Below are 17,401 nucleotides of genomic sequence, written 5' to 3' on the forward strand. Positions count from 1 at the left end.
GTGTAGGCCATTTTTTTTTGTAAGAAGAGTACTTAAAGTGGCTCCAGAGACAAAATTTCAAAGTTGTTTCCATAGCTGCGCTACTCAATATTTTTCTGATTTATACTGCAAATATTTGATTTTCAAATTGCAATTATTTTGTTTTCATAAGTGCATAAGTAAAATGCCTTAATAAAACCATTTGTGAATAAAAAAAGAGTGCATAAGGTGGCTCCAGAGAGACTACTGATTGCCATTCAATTCACCATGAACAGCAGTATCGATGAGTTCTATAGCCCCAACAGGTTCTTGATTTCTTCTGCATCTCACCGAGCTTGGCATCGCGTGATAATGTGTGAGTTCACAAGCGTGAGCTCAACCATCCACTGCGAGAAACCATCTCGGGGTATTAAATGGGAAGAAAATCTGCTGCTGGCCAATTCTATCGCGGTGCTCGGGTCCAATCGGTTGGACCGGTCCTCCTCAGTCAGCCAGTCAGTCAGTTAGTTTCTCTCCAGCCGTATCAGCAATCGGTCGATAACAGACAGTGGTCTGCGGAAGCGGATAAAAATCCAAGAGGTGACCCCCTTTTTTGGACACCGGGGATAAAAAGTTAGCTGTGTCTTGGAATTTCTTCTGTGTGATTTAAAGGGAAGGGAAGCTTTCTGTTGCAACCCTTGAGGGCACAATCGGTGTTTGCTGTGCCGTTTGGTGCAGTTTTTGGGTAGTTTTGGTGGAAATTTTCTTTCGTCTGAAGATGTGGTTTGATTTTTGAAATCAATTCAGTGAAGAACTTGTTGTGTGAGGGGGTTAGGGAAATATATCAACCCCAGCCCCTCGAAAGGCTTTTGATGTATGTACTGGAAAAGGGTGCCAGTGTTAGTATCATTGTGATTCTCCGCTAGTCAAATGAACAATGTTTGCATTAATATTTCATGAAGATATTGGCGTTTTTAGTCCTTGAAGGCATTAAAATTCAGTCGAAAAGCTATAACCGATGACTGTGGCTTCATTTCCTGTGTTATTGATTGGATTTTTCAGTGATATTGGAAGCAATTGTCGGCTGCACCACCTCTTATGGAAAGGGTTGATAGCTGGTGAAAAGTTTTGAAAATAGATTCCGCTCCCCGATCACTTTTCACCTCGAAAAGAAGGAAAATCTGAAAATTTGGTAATAGTGTATGCTCTGCATTTGACAACTCTCTACAGCATCCGTACGAACGACAAAGCTTTTCTATGTGGTGTCCCACGTGAGATTCCAGACCGAGGAAAACCAAGGGAAAACCTAATCAGCTGTCAACAGTCGTACAGACGAAGCTAGGCAGCATCCTTATCGCCGTTTGCTAGTGTTAGTGAGTCATCCTAGCGCAGCTGTATTGGTATCTACAAGTGGGGTGATGTCGTAAAGTGTGAACCTCTTCCGTCGTCTGTATAGTGAGTTTTTGGCGATAAGAGCAAAAAGGAAAACTCACAAACAAAAATTTTGTTACTGGAATTGATAAACCGAGAACGACGAAGCGGACGATTGGTGAAGGCGAAAAGAATCCGTGAAAATCGAGCGCGCTTTTTTCGTTTACCCCAAAATTTATTAGGACCGGAGCTGCTCTTCGAGATTCCCTTCCACACTGCCTCGTGATAGGAAAACGATACAGTGAAGTGAAGTCAAGGCACAACGAAGGTGATTTTATTTGAATTAGATTGATGGTTGTGTGCGCAAATCAAATGAATTGAAAATCGATGAAAATTAAAATAGAGTAATGTTCTTAGTTCGACAACCGAGAAACACGTGTCAGTTGAATTGCTCTTTGCAGTGTGGAAACAGTATTTATTTCATCAGTCAAGAGGAAAAAGCTCGTGGAGAGAAATAAACAATTTGTAGCAAGATTCAATAAGGTCAGTAAAAAAAAACGATCATTTACAATGTTCATTACTTATTATCTACTGTAATCATTGTTAATACAAAAACCTTAAGTCAAACTTTTTTAAATCAAAAAAGTACAAAATGCATTTTCTTAGTTGGTTTAAGAGATCACATATGTGAAGGTTCCTTCAAATGAATTCCCAACATGCATAATGTTATTATTTCATAATTTAATTTAAAAAAAGTTAACGACAATCGCTTATTTTTTCATTTAAAATTAGGTACTCAAAGTATAAACAAACATACAATGTATATGAGCGTGGTCTAAAAAAACGATGTATTCGGTATCAAATTCTTGGGGGCTTAAGTATTTTTTTTTTGAGAAAAAAGGATTTGGTAGCCTTTATGAAATTATTTGAAAATTTGATAAATATAGTTGAATAATAACTTGTTTGAATTTGTAAAACGAAGTCAGTTGAGATAGCTATCTAATGATATGAAAAAATAGTTATTGATTCAACAAAATGCAAAAAGTAGTATTTTTTTGTATGAGTCGTACATAAACTACGACGAGCGATGTAAACATCAATTTTTGCAACGAATCGCATACACAATTTTTGGCATATACCCTGGTGAAAATAAAGTCATGATTCCTGCAGATAATGGTTGTTGTAGCTTTAAAAAATCTATCCAAAAATACTACTATAAAAATACAGTATTCTTTCGGCAGATAAAGCTGGCCTTTTTGGAACCAAACTTCAAATTGAAAAACAAACATTTCAGTACAAAGAGCCCATAACAACTTCAAGTTACTAAAAAAAAATAAAATTTAGAAACTTGCAAATTTGAAAACAACAAAATATGTATCAATTTTCAAACAAATAGAAAACTTAAATCTTTATGTAAAACTACAAAATTAGAAAAAAAATCGAACAAAAATATGTAATGCATTTGTAAGTTTTAGAAATCGATTTCAAATCATATAAATTAGCTTTACACATGAACTAGGGTTTGAAAGTTCTTTACCAAATTTATGTTTATCAATTTTGTTTCTTGAGCGCTTAATCGCAGACATCAGATACCCAGACTGACCACTGAAGGCTGATTTTGGTGCTTGTTCCGCAGCGCTATCTACGGGTTATCGTGAAACGGCCACATACACAAAAGGAAAAATCTCGATATATCACACACACATTTGAATTGTGCTATTTGTTTTTTTACATCTAGCGATGAACACGGTCGTTTTTGATATCCTACTTTTGATAGAAAAAAATAACACGATATATTTCGAAAACCAACTAAAGAACCGTTTTTGAATTGGAGCGTATTAACCAAATGTGGTTAGAATTCAACCATAAAGCTTATAAAAAATACATCAACTTCGACAGAAACGAAAATTGAATGAAAACTTGGGGTTTTTATGCTCCACTTTCTTATTGCGTTGTGGTTGAAAAATAACCATTTTATGACATCTTTGGCTTCATTTGTGAAGATCACTTTCAACTGCAAGATTTCGTTAACCCCGAAACCTCCGTCAAGGGTAAGTTCAAGTTTCCCGAGTAGAAAAATATTGTGACAAACCCAATTATTTGTAAATAGTTATACAACGATCTAGGACTTGTTGAGAAAACGACAAATGACATCGTAAAAACATTTCACTAATTGTATATTGCAAAACTACAGTATATTGAATGTGGCTTCAAATTATATTACTGTTTAGAACTGTCAAATCAGTTCAATGGACAAGATTCTTACAAAATTTTAATGAACAATCTGTTTCAGTTAGCGTTTCTCAAAACCCTTCACCTAGCCGAATTGCTGCATTTATAGAGGTTTACAAAAACTGAATAAAACAAAAGTAGAGGTGATATTTACAAAATTTGCAAAGCAATGAAGAAGCTTAATGAAAATCGCAACAACGAAATATACCATCTACATCAAAAAACCGGTGACAGATTTTTATTTACCTTTTTCTCCAATAAATCCTTAAACACCTCCCTTTCTATGAAAAATTTAGTCACATTTGAGAAATGTCTTTTCAAAATATCTAGCTAGACTTGGATATCAAACTAGTCCTTTTACCACCCACTGGAAGAGGCAATTATGGAAACAATATTTTCGGCTTAGAGATGATGCATTTTTCTGCAAAATTTATACAATTTCTAACAAAGTGCGTTGGTTGACATAATGATGGTTCTTGACAAACAATCTCAATCATCCGAGTCTGTTTAGTAAGAATAACTTAGCTCTTCCTGTTTTATTATTAAGTTATTTTTTCATTATTATTTTTTTGGTTAAATTTCGAAGCATTTTTTGAATATCGCACTTGTAATTGATTTTATCCATGGGTAAAATAAAACAAACGTGAGTTCGTCACATCAAAATCAAAACATTAAATGAATTCACTCACACATACATACGATATTTGACAGTCCATAAAACGACAAGAAAATAAAAATGACTTTCGTTTGCATCAAGATAGTACTGTTCTTTTACCATTCAAAATTCGTTTTGGTGGTGTAGAAAAGCATTGAAATCGATATATAAATTTAGCTACAGCGAAATTATTTCTTATTTACTGAGCAGCGGCTAAGGAACATTAAAATTACCCTTATTCAAAATTATAGTTTATTGAAGAATGGATTCATTTAGTAAACTAATAACTTTAGAAATATGGTTTTAACAAAACTTTGAATCAAAGAATTTGGTTGAATGTCAAAGGTGAAAAGGTGAAGCAAAGAGAAATGGATTTGAAACATACATTTTGAAATATTCCAAATTCATTGCAATTTTTCAACAATTTTTTTTCGAATAAAAGATTTTTAAGTTGACATTTCTCACGCGCACTTGCTCTCGTGTACGGATTAAGATGGGGAAAAAAAGTCTAAAAACATGATCGCTTTTAAGGTTAATTTTCCAGTCCAGTCCAGAATTATGCCAAAATCTCGCGTGAGCTTTCATTACGTCGTATGAAACAAAATGTAAACAAACAGTTTTATTACGAAAAAAACAAAAATTGACATAAACTAGTAGCAACTTCTCCCCATTTAGCAGATTTGTAGCCTGGACAACATATTCTATATTTCAAACTTGTTTTGATAACTTTTGAAGCAATTTTTGTGAATTTTCAAGATGTTTCATACAACGTAATGAAAGCTCACGCGAAATGGTTATTAAAGTTGTTTTTTTTTACATTTCTCACGCACATTTGAGCAAGGAAAAATACCAAACACGGTCGTTTCTGAGGTTATTTTTCCAAAAATTTATAAATTTTAGTGAAATTACCAGCATTATATCACGAACACTTCCAGCGGCAAATAGGATTTAAGGACTTGTCAATACATTTATCACATTTAAATATTACTCAATATATGTCAATAACCTATTTCACTCCTCAAACCTATCTAGGTACGAGCCAAGAAACAGTTAAGATAGATTGGAATTTAAGTTTTTCAAGGAGTTATATATAGTTTGTCTTTTTGGTTGCAGTCAACCAGTCAGATTAAGGCGAACAATTCCGAACTCAATGAATTATTTATAACAGACATTATAATTTTCAAACTTTTACTCAGCCAGATAAATTAATTTTGAAATCAAAACTGAATCTCAAAATAATGAGCCAATTTAAGCTAATTTAAGGACCGCTATAACGTTGCGTTTGTATTTTTTTTCATCTCAATCGATCAACAGTCATTGTTTGTATAACATTCATCTCTTATTATGATACAGTAAATTTAAGTAAACAATTAACATTGAAGATAAAAACGATAATGAATATATTTGAGGTAGAATTTCAAATACTAATAGGTGATTCAATCAAGACGGTTTTCATTTGGCTTGTTAATTATCAAGTGTGATTTTTTTCTTGATGAAGCATAGTAGTTTCACGATGCCCCGACAGATGGCGTATGATTCTGGACGACTTGTAGTTGTATGGATCCAAGCGCCACTGATCAGTCTGGGTATCTGGTGTCTGCGGCTTAATGTAATTCCGAGCTCTGAACGTCGAGTTCTTATTCGATCATTTTTTTCAAGGAATTTTACAGTAAGCTGTCATTGTTCCCAAGACTTATTCTGGATTCTACTTCAATTTTAATTATTATTTTTTTGTTTTGGGAAAGTCGTTTAAGACAGACACAGCGAGTAAAACGGACGCTTTCAATATTTCGAAAATTACAATGTTTGGCACAAATCTAACGATTGGGAAGATGACCAAACATAACAACTTAAGTGACATACTCAAACCTAAGTTCGGCAGCCGAACTCCAATTTGAACTTTCATGCCTTTCATGCCTTTATTGGTAGCCACTCAAAATACAGTTTGGCAGCCGAACTCGCGAGGTGCTTTCAGTTCAACATACACAAAGAGAGTTCAATAGATCGATCTCAGTTTTGCTCCTTCGCCGAAAGAAAAAATGAGATTAGTTTTAGTTCGCAGTTTGAACTTCGTTTTGAAGCATCGCAAGGATGAAAAATGGAACTCAACTTTAGTTCATACAATCGATCTATGATTTGACCACGGTCAAAACAGCACTTCAGTGGCAGCCCTCAGCTTTGAGTTTGACTGGACAATCGCGAAACTGAGTTCTGACAAGCATACTCAAAACTAAGTTCCACAACCTCGGTAAAACTTAAAATTGAGTTTAATAAAAGGAGCGTGTGTTTTATAGAAATTAGCTTTTATGCACTTGTCCGTCCCCTTTGGCTACTATGGCCTTATATTGCTTCAAATTTCCAGTGCACACTTAGTTCTATATAAAGTTTCCGGGACACTTACTTAAACTGATTAATTAGTTTGATTTGAAACCAAATAATATCTTAAATTTAGGGTAAACAAAATTCTATGTTCACTTTTAATTTGCATTATTGAATACAAATTAATTACTGTCAAGCCGGTAAAATAACGTAAAAAATAGTATGATTTATTGATATCTGAATTTGAGTTCATAGTTGTGCAGCATTCACGGGTCATAAAGATTAAATTAGATTCTAATAACTGAATCCTGGCAATGTAAGTGATAACCGAATAGATTAAAAGTTTATCCATTGCAAATGAAACAATTGTTTTTTTTAATCGATTGAAATAGAGATGAACAAATAAAAGCTAAAAATAAAAATTCTTGTACTTAAAAAAATTCTTTCATATTTTGTTCAAAAAATCCATCACTCACTTCATCACAAATGACGTCTTTGTATACAGATTTTTCCGAAGGTTTTTGCTGCATAGCAGATTTTTTGAGTCAAAATAACTCACAGAATCGAAAAAAAACAAAAATTGCCAATATGCTTAGTAATAGCTTTTAAAAACCTTTGGTGACCAAAATATTAAAGCATAATGCTATTACCGGGGATTAAAAAATTTGCCACGATGACGTTTCTAGAATAGGGGAAAATAGCCTGGATTTATTAGAGTTCTGGTGATGTTATAGAATGCGCTTAAGCTTTTTATGAAGATTAATGCTATAGTCCTAAAGAAATTTTGCTGACCATAATAAAGCTAAAATTGTAACTTTGGAATACATTTTAAAGATTATCAAGCATAGCCATCTAAAATTATTCTTGTTTAGTATAACCCAAAATAATCTTACAAAACAACATAAACATGTAGAGCGTATATAAAATCAATGACAGTTTAAAAAAATCTTTTAGATACATTTAAAGAAAAAAAATTAAAATACTGGAACAAAAATTAATGCTCTGTGAAATTATCTATAGACACATTCCACCGTGACGTGAAATCGCTTTTCACGCTAGACTTGAAAATGAAAAAAACTGTAGCAAACGGTCGCAAATTGAATTTCCTTCAAAATGAATATAATTTGGTCATTGTAAAATATAAGGTCTTTTAGTTGTGATTGATTACTTTTGTGACGTGAATTCATGCTAGAATTAACCATTTTGGACTTTAGTACATACAACTTTGATTTCCTGTTCTCTATGTGGAAATCGAATATTGGTGTCTTCGAATGAGTTGTAAAGAAAATAATTACCCACACTTTGATGTACGCAACTTCTCAATTGAACGACAACGAACGAAGTTATGCTTATTTGAAATTGTGACGTGAATTCACTCAGTTCAAACAGAACAGGGTAGTTGACTGAATTCACGTCACGAGTATAAAGTTATACCTGTGGTTATACTGAACCATTCTTTGGAGCCTTTAAATTTTATGTACCCTTTCAGAAATGATATTCTGTTGTTTCGACTTTTACAATCATATATTTTCAGTATCTGAACCTAACTTTTTCCTTATTTGGATTGGCACTTGAATAGCAACATATTGAGGGATCATATGTTAAAATTACTACTGTCTTCATTTAAAGATTCACCAAAAAAAATTTTTTATTTTTTTTTCAATCTTTTTGTATATTTATTTGAAAATAATGAACTTATTAAAAAATCAATTAAATTATGCTCGATTTTTAAAATCTGACTATTTGGAGGGAAAACAGCTTTCAGAGCATATTTTTCATATACAACTTAACAAAAAATAAAAATTTTGTGACGTGAATTCACTCATTCGCGCTGTTCTAACTCAGCTAGATTCCAGCCGATTTCTATAAATTTTGGAGTTTTAGAATTGTCTTATCATGTTCAAAGTAAATCTCATTTTTTTATTTCAAAAAATGTCATAGTTTTCTCGTAAAATTGAAAAGTTCCCTTTTTTGTGACGTCATTCATTTGCGACTGTTTTTGTTCGCTTCTCAAACCAACTACATTGGATATAAACAAATTCTTTTTTCTACAAAATGAAGCCTTGTTTTTTGGCTTCAAAACATACTAAAAATATTTCCGAAAAAAAAATCATCCATATATTCAAATTAATGATTTTGTAAAAGTTGTCAAAATAACCACTTTTTCCAACAATAAAATTGATTTTCAAAATCATCTAAAACATGTGTAAAAAAACTTTTTTCTCTTTTTTCCGTTGGTTTTGTGTGATTTGAATTATCAAAATTATAGACAATTTTGATATTTTTGATACGCGAACGGATAAAAATAACTTTTGAGCGGTACAAGCGCTTGGAATGTGTCTTCAGGGAAATCTGTTCTCTGATCTTAATAAATTTTCAAATTTCAGAGATAATATTCTCAGTCGCTCTGTACAAAAAAAATTTCAGATGATAAATTCTACATCCTGTTTTTGTGATTTGCATAACCCTCAATACTGCACACGCCTAAAATCAAATATACCTACTCTCTGATATCTTCATGAAATTTATAATCTATATATTTAAAAAGCAATTTCTGTATGTTTGTTTGTTTGTTTGTTTGTTTGTTTGTTTGTTCGTTTGTTTGTTTGTTTGTTTGTTTGTTTGTTTGTTTGTGTGTTTGTGTGAGAGAGCTGAAATTTCACATGGATGCTCATTAGGACCAGGAATGATGAAAAATGTTTTTAGATTTTCGGATGACCCCTTCTGAAGGGGGTCGTCCATACAAGACAAATATTGTTTTCGCGATATTGACGTTACTTTTCGTCGGATCGTGTTGAAAATTTGCACATGAGTGTTTTGAAAGACGAGCAATCGATTTCAGGTGTCAAATTTTGTGTAAGGGGTCGGCCAATGGGGTCGTCCATATTAAATGTTCGGTGTTTTCGCGATATTGACGTTATTATACATCGTATTCAGATGAAAAGTGGTACACGACAGTTTTGAGTGACGTGAAATCGATTTGAGGTATCAAATTTAGTGTAAGGGGCCGGCAAAAGGGATCGTCCATATTAAATTTTCAGTATCTTAGTGATATTGACATTTTTATACATCGGATTGGGATGAAAATTTGCACATAGGAGTTATTAGGAACAAACAACTGATATCACTAATCGAAACTAAAATGAGGGGTCGGCCAAAGGGGTCGTCCATATAAACTTTTTACTGTTGATGCGATATTGTCGTTATTATACATCGGATTCAGACGAAAATTGGAACACGAGAGTTTTGAGAAACGAGCAATGGATTTCAGGTATTAAATTCAGTGTAAGGGACCGACAAAAGGGGTCGTCCATATTAACCTTTCAATATTTTTGCAATATCGTCGTTATTATACATAGGATTGGGATGAAAATTTGCACACGGTAGTTTTCAGGGACGGGCAATCGATTTTAGATATAAAATGTTTTGCCAGGGGTCGACGAAAGGGGTCGTCTATATAAATTAAATTTTCACTGTTTCTAGCAATATTGACGTTATTATACAATCAATTACTATGAAAATTTGCACACGGGAGTTTTGAGGGAAGGGCAATCGATTTCAGTTATCAAAGATTGTATAAGAGCCCCCGAATGGCGTTTAGCTGTTTGGCAATAATTGCGTTGTTATGCAATGATTAAGACGAAATTTATACACGTGCTTTTTTGACACGGTCAATTGATTCCTGTTTTCAAATTAAGGAACGGACGACAAAGTGATCGTCCAATATTTTTGCAATTATTACTTAACAATGAAGAAGTGCATCTGGAAAATGCTTGGCAATTGACTTTCATACAAACTGTTCATGACATATTCCAAGTTGAAAGCGAAACGGAGTTCGTATGGGATCAGCTAGTGAAAAATAAAAATTACATGCATGAGATCTCACTACAAATTCTGTATCAGAAGTTTTGGTTTTTCTAAGCACTAGAAATTCAACCATAAATTGAATCTGAACTGTAAATTTGGATTTAGATTTTTCAATTCAATAATCATAGTTAAATAAAACTTTTGATGCCTACATACCAAATTCGTATTTGCTGGAGGCCAACAAAATTTTGTTGGTTTCATCCCGCTGATTTTTCAGCAAAATTTCCTTCAAATGCATTACTGGAAATCAGCTATCTTAAAATGCATATCTAGAAATCTACAGATGTTTGGTAAAAATTAAAGAGATTTTATGTTTTGCGATCGTTATTGAAAATGATTTCTAGAATACACAACTTTTACAGAAAATATAATTCAGTGTATTAACTTGTTCAATGCAATTTTTTTTCAACCCTTTTCGCGACAAGAAATAAATTTACCCTGAATAATGTTTCGCGCCACCATTGCAGTGAAGCAACAGCTGCTGTTAGAAGCCATCTTCCGGCTGAAATAAAAATTAATGATTAATTATCTTTAGAATGTTTTTAAAAAATGTATTACTCTTGACATACCCTATATTTTTCTGCAAATTATTTTCTTCGACAGCAATATTTGGAGGCAACTTCTTCCAGGCAACATATAGGTACTCAGAACTTAAGAACGAGAAACTGATGGCTTTGCTATGTTTTTAATATTTTAACGATAAACTCATCAAACTATTTCAGCTACATTATTCATTTATCCAAATCAACCTTCGGAAATAAACATAACTTCCAAATTTAACAGATCGATTGTAGATTTTTTACAATTATAGGTTATTTGCTGGAAAAACTAACAATCAAGTATTCATATTTGCTGTACCTATTCCAGCAATAAATCGTTTTGCTGCAGTTACTAAGGTGTCTTTTTTGAGACCAATAAAAAAATGATAGTGCAGACTCTCCCCTGTCCAACGCACTATTCACGAAATAAAATCGTGAACAACTTGTTTTTTCTAGATTATCAAACAATTTTTTTTTAAATTTTCACTGACTTATTTTTCTAAAATTTTCTAATTTGAAAAGTATTTTAATATTCCTTCCAAAATTAATATAAACAATATTTAGATTAAAAAAAAAATGTAACAAATGTTTTGGCAAAATTTTCCAAGAAAATTTTAAAATTAGCAATAAGAAATTTCTAGAATCAGCTGAAAATATAACTGGTAACAGTGTAGAACATTCATAAAAGCACAATAAGAAAGATGTTTTCTCAATGATTATCTTCATCGAAGACAAAAAAATAACGTTGTTGTAATTTTCTTTCTTCAACACAAAACTGCATTTTGTCTGCAATGGAAATAATCATTTAGAAAACACTTTTCTAATAGTGCTTTTATAAATCTTCTACGTGTTGCCAGTTATTTTTGCAGCTGTTTTTATTGTTAATTTCAAAATTTTCTTCGAAATTTGTACCTTTTAACCAAAATATTTGATTAAGAATCTATTCTATCAAAATATTGCGAATTTTCAATAATTGTGAAAGAATCTTAGACTCTCAGATTGATTTTTTTCGTGATAGTTCTCTCTTGCATGTAGTAAATTTGCAGAGATGCCGATTTTCATGAGATCGTTCTAAAAAAGATACCATGGTTCAAGGTTGCGAAATCTCATGAGATTGAGATTTTTTTGAGTGAGATTTTCCCTTTTTGAATCTCAGTGTGATGCTAGGTAATCTCATCGTGAGTATCACAAACGGTTCTTGTCTTGAATGTCAACGCTTTCTCAGACTGAGAATCACGAACAGAAAAACTACTTTTTGGAAGGCAGAGATGCCATGGAATAATATTTGTGCAAGCTCTTGAACAATGAAACAAGTTTTATAGTTCAGAAAAAGCTGAACATACCACGACTCTTTAAAAACTGTCAGTTATACTTGAAGGCCAGTTATACTTTTTTTAAACATTTTTATAGAGAACATACTTTTAAAAGCTCAGTACAATCAGGTGGATGATAAAAATTTGTTTTTTTTTTAATTTATGTCTTAAGCAAAGTTGCGAAATCTCGTTCAGTTAATAGTTTTATCGAGTGAGGTTCTTCCCTTTTGAATCTCAGTGTGAAACGTTAACGTTGATTGTGAATGAAAGTTTTGATTTTAAAACATCTTTCTGAAGAATGTATTATCATGACTTGTAAGAATCTGATTATAATATTTATGTCTTAGTTTAATGAAAGTTTTACAGAAAGAGCAAAAAGTTTTTATGACCAAATATGTTCATGAGTCTCGCTCGTATTCAGAGGATTTAAGACATGCAAGTTATGAAATTGTATTTACTACAGTAGTGTACTTTTAAATCTTTTAAAAACGTTGATGCAAAGTTTTGCAATCATGGAAAAGAACCGCAAACATTGAAATGCCAAAGCTTAAAATTCTTCAAAAACCCCCAATGGCTTAATGTGCTTGCCAGAAAAAAACATCTCAAATCTTCTGGACATTACAAGAAACTATAAAAAAATATAGCAAAATCTGAATAGCTAAATATTTGATTATTATAAATATTAACACAAAAAGTACCGCAAAGACAACTAAGCTGGGAAACACTAAAATTCAAAATTAAAATTATAAGGATCCACCGGGCCTAATTTTACAAATTAAGTATCTTTGAATTATCGAAAGTTTGTTTGTCAATTTTGCAGAAAAAAGTTTTATGATTTTATTTATAGCATTCGAGCTATGCTTTGCTTTTACTTGTAGCGGCAACCTTAAAAACAAAGGTGAAATTTATAGGTAGCTATGTAGAGTTTTAATATAAATGAAGAAAATAGTTTCTTAATCTTCCAATCAAATTAAATTTTAAAATATAAAAATTAAAAAAAGATTGTTACCAACGAAAAACCATTCCAATTAAAACGCATGGCATCCCAGCTTATGCAACCGGCTGGAATCGACCATATATGAAAAGCATTTATGAATCAAATAAAAAGTAATAAAGAAATATCATAATTTTCTCTTTCAAATGAAAGCGGCGGTTTGTAGCTTCTATCCTAACGGTTAATCTTATTTATTTCAATTTAAAAAAGACATTTTAATGATTTTTTATGCATTTTAACGATTTTCTTTTTCAAGAGAAGGAAAGCCGGTTTTATTTGCACTGGCTCACAGATCTTTTTTAAATATTATCTCGACTCGCGTGATGTTTGAAATTCCCTATGGGAAATTTCTGAAGTAGAAAACATGATCGTTGCACCAAAAAGTAGGATATGATTCATACCAGCCTATCTAATGTCCGATAAATTCACTTATTCTATTAAGGGCGTTTCCAGAAGATTTATAGAATTCTAAATAGAAAAAAGAATATGACAGAAATAATAATGTGCCATTGAATATTAAGATTGATCAAATATTATTGTACTACCATTTGGAGTAATTGTAAAATCGCTTCTTTTGTTAAGCGACCTTACTTCTATTTTTTTGATTATTATCTTATGCGCTTTTAGACACATGCATTAGAAATGAATTGTTCTTTAATTATCATAGCTGGATATTTTTTAACGATTTTTGAGTACGTTTAAAAATGCCCTTTAAAAGAAATTCGTGAAACCCTTGGAAAAAGCACTGTTTAATTTTATTAAAATGGCTAGTTTAGACTGTTAATTGACCATTCACAGCCTAGTACATCATTTTGAAGTGGTTTTTGTGAAATCGGGAATGTTAAGATTGGTTTCAAAAATTGGTTTTCTCTACGGTTGTTCCGGATCTTTTACAGTCTCTAAGTGACTATTACTGTCAAAAATTCGCAGAATATTGCACTACCAATAAGTAGTTTGGAACAGAGAAGGGATGTCAAGGACCAAGGACGTTTAAAAAAAGATCGTTTGAAAAGAGATTTAAATAAAAGTTGAAACAAAGGACAGCTTATCACTGACATCACGGCTTCTATTTTTTCATTTAGTTGATATAAAAAAGTAGGTTTTAATTCTGAATGTATAGATGCATATTTGTTAGAATACATGATCTTTATTAATATTTCCAAATTTAGATATCCTTCACTCGTACACAACATGCTCTGAAGAAGGGACATGACATGACGCATGACAAAGCTAACAAAGCATATTTTACTGATTTCAAATAGCCAGAAAATCGATTAGAAATATTGTTTTAATCCCATATTATGTTGTTGCTTTTAATTTTGAAAACCAACAAAACGTCAACGAAAGAATTTTATATTTTTTTATTTAAGTCGTCTTGACTATGAAATGTGAACTATGTTATAAACTGTTTAGTACCAAAGCGCCGTATTTGCAAATAATATTATGAAATTAAAGTGTTGTTCTCAACATTTATAAGGTAGTGTGTTGTGTACATAGACACTTTTTAAAACATAGGTACCACGAGCTTTAACACTTTCGTTATTAAAAAGTTTCAATAAACTCCAATCATTAAAGCGCTCTTATTTTTTTTTATATCAAAGCGTTTGGAGTCGTTTAACTTGGCGTGTCGCTAGTGTGAAAAGCTAATCACATTATATGATACATTCAAATATTCCATAGATTCGTTACAAATTCAACTGTCGTCGAAAAATAGTAGGGGAAAAAGTGGGGAATATAGCTGAAGATTTCTCTAATGGGATTCTGGATTTCTGATTTTTTTCTAGATGTGATGCTCAGTGAATTTCGTTTGACATCGAAAGCTTTGAGCATCACAACGAAATTCATTGTGCTGCTTAATTGATACTCATCACGGTGAGTATCAATTTCAAATGATTATCTGAAATCTTGCAACTCTGCCATGGTTATATTTGCTGGAAATCGAATAAACTTATGAATATGTACGTTTTAAAACTGATTATGGGAGAATTTGGAGTGTTGAATTTGAATCTTGCCAGATTTTGTCTATCACCTCTCTAGTTTCTACAATTCTACAATTTATCAACTTGAGTGAAATGAATTTTTGTTAAATGATACAGTATCAAACCCCGCCCCCCCCTGTAGTGGGCTCTCTCCTACAAGGTAAAAAAATCAAACCCTTATTTATAAACACAAAAACTGGTTTTGAATAAATCATTCAATGAAGTATTCAGAGTATTCCCATATTTCCAAGTTACACAACTTTAAAGAAATAAAATACCAAAGTTTTCAGAGCATTCAATAGGAAAGGTCATAACTTTTTCTAGTCCCTTAAAACGGGGTAACATTGATCAACGGATCAACTTTGATCAACCTGAATTTTTTCCACATATTCATCAACAACTTAGTCCAAACTTGAAATATCTGAAAACTTTTCTACGTTTAAAAACTAAAGGTAAAATTGGGAAAAACTTGGATTGTTATTGAAAATTTCAAATGTAAATGAAAACTTTTTAAAAACCTTGAACAATTTATTTTTTTTAAAAGGCCTCCAAACAAACACCCTTCCTGATGAAATCAAAGCGTTTAGAAGCAGCGGGATGGTTTATGTGGAAGTTAAACTTTTTTCCTAAGTAAATGTATAGTTTTGATGTAGTTTTTGTTGTATTTTGAGGTAAATTTTTGATATTTAAAAAAAGGGACATTTTCTAAAAATAAGTCAGTCTAGGTCTAAGGGCTAGAAACCCTATCAAATGGTAAAGTTTCAAGAAAAATAAAATTCAGCATTGTATATCTCAAAATCCACTTAACAAAAAGTAGCAAATTTAGTATCTTTGAGCCACCGAAAGTATTGTGTTCAATTTTAAAGAGTTTCATGATTATTTTTATTACATTTGATTTTGTTCCAAACTACTTTAGCAATTGATAAACTAGCATTTGTAAATATTATGAAGGTGTTTTGTATCCTTTATAATCAAGAAAACTCGATAAACCGTCAAAATAGAGACTGATCAATGTTACCCCTAAGCATCAAATTCTAAACAAAGACATAAACTCGATTATTAAATCAAATTCTAAGAAGTCTAATAAACCAACCATGTTTAACGTTCATTGGAGTCCAGTACTGGTTTTAAAAATATGAAACACGCCACATTCCCCTTTACAGAAAAAAAAAATCTTACCCCGTATTACGTAACATAATAAAACTTCAGAAGGGAAAATCAGAATTCAGAATAAGATTCATCATTCGAAATTCATATTTTAAAACAGATTCACGTGTCAGAGTAAAATGAATTCAGATTGAAACCCAAAACGTCAAAACTTAAACAATAGATTGATGATTGAGGGCTCCGAAACAAATTTCAATTCTTTTCAGAAATCATATTAAAACTCGGAAATAGAACTTAATTAGAATTTTAATTTAGATTAAAATTTTGAGTTCCGGTTCAGAATTCAGATACCGAATTAATATTCAATATTTAAAATCAGCTTATAATTGAGTAAAAAATATCAGGATAACAATTTTGTTGAGGAATTCAAATTGCTAGAGATCCCAGACTCAAAATTTTGATTGTTATTTCTATTTCAAAAATTCTAATTTGTAACCAAAGTCAGTCAGTTACATTGATTTGAAGCTTTTAGAAAAAAAAATATCAACAGGATTTTAATTAGGATGATGCAGATATAGAAACATGTAGTAGTCTTCCCGTAAAAATGCAGGAAGTACAATTTTTAATCTATTATTTAACAACATAATATTGCAGTTTTATTAGGAGGAAGTTGGCCTTGAATTTTGGACATCTGACGTAATTTTTTCGTGCTCCGTGAAAATTTATCAAATAATACTGTAAATAGCAAAAAAATCGTGAAATTGTGCATAAAGATTAGAAAGGATAACGTTGATGTAAAGTGTAATGATTGGTGGAGTTTGGAAAACAGCTTCCCGGGGTATATTAATTGCGATTCAAAAAATAGTGCTCAAAAGAAAAGAAAAATGGCTATCGGTGTGATATGATTTGCGCTTAAGCAGTACCAAATTTATCGATTAATTTTCAAGCGTACTTTCCTGTAGATATAAAAATGTGCTCAGTGGCCGACTGCTCGTGAAGTCAGGAAAAAATGTTTAAAAGACATCTGAAGAATTTGGAAAAACTGCAATGCAGTTGCGCAGCCCAAT

The 17,401-nt window shown here is 31.9% G+C and overlaps 1 protein-coding gene across 1 annotated transcript in view; it reads left to right on the forward strand.

Moving 5' to 3' along the window:
• The first annotated feature begins 480 nt into the window (after positions 1-480).
• The window catches only part of LOC129745575 (venom dipeptidyl peptidase 4), an 810,441-nt gene continuing 793,520 nt past the window's right edge, over positions 481-17,401 (forward strand). The window contains exon 1 of the mRNA XM_055738722.1: positions 481-1,872. The gene's annotated coding sequence lies outside the window, so the exon portion shown is untranslated. The remainder of the gene's footprint in view (positions 1,873-17,401) is intronic.

The sequence above is a fragment of the Uranotaenia lowii genome, chromosome 2 (assembly GCF_029784155.1).
Source record: "Uranotaenia lowii strain MFRU-FL chromosome 2, ASM2978415v1, whole genome shotgun sequence".
In the NCBI taxonomy this organism is placed as follows: domain Eukaryota; kingdom Metazoa; phylum Arthropoda; class Insecta; order Diptera; family Culicidae; genus Uranotaenia; species Uranotaenia lowii.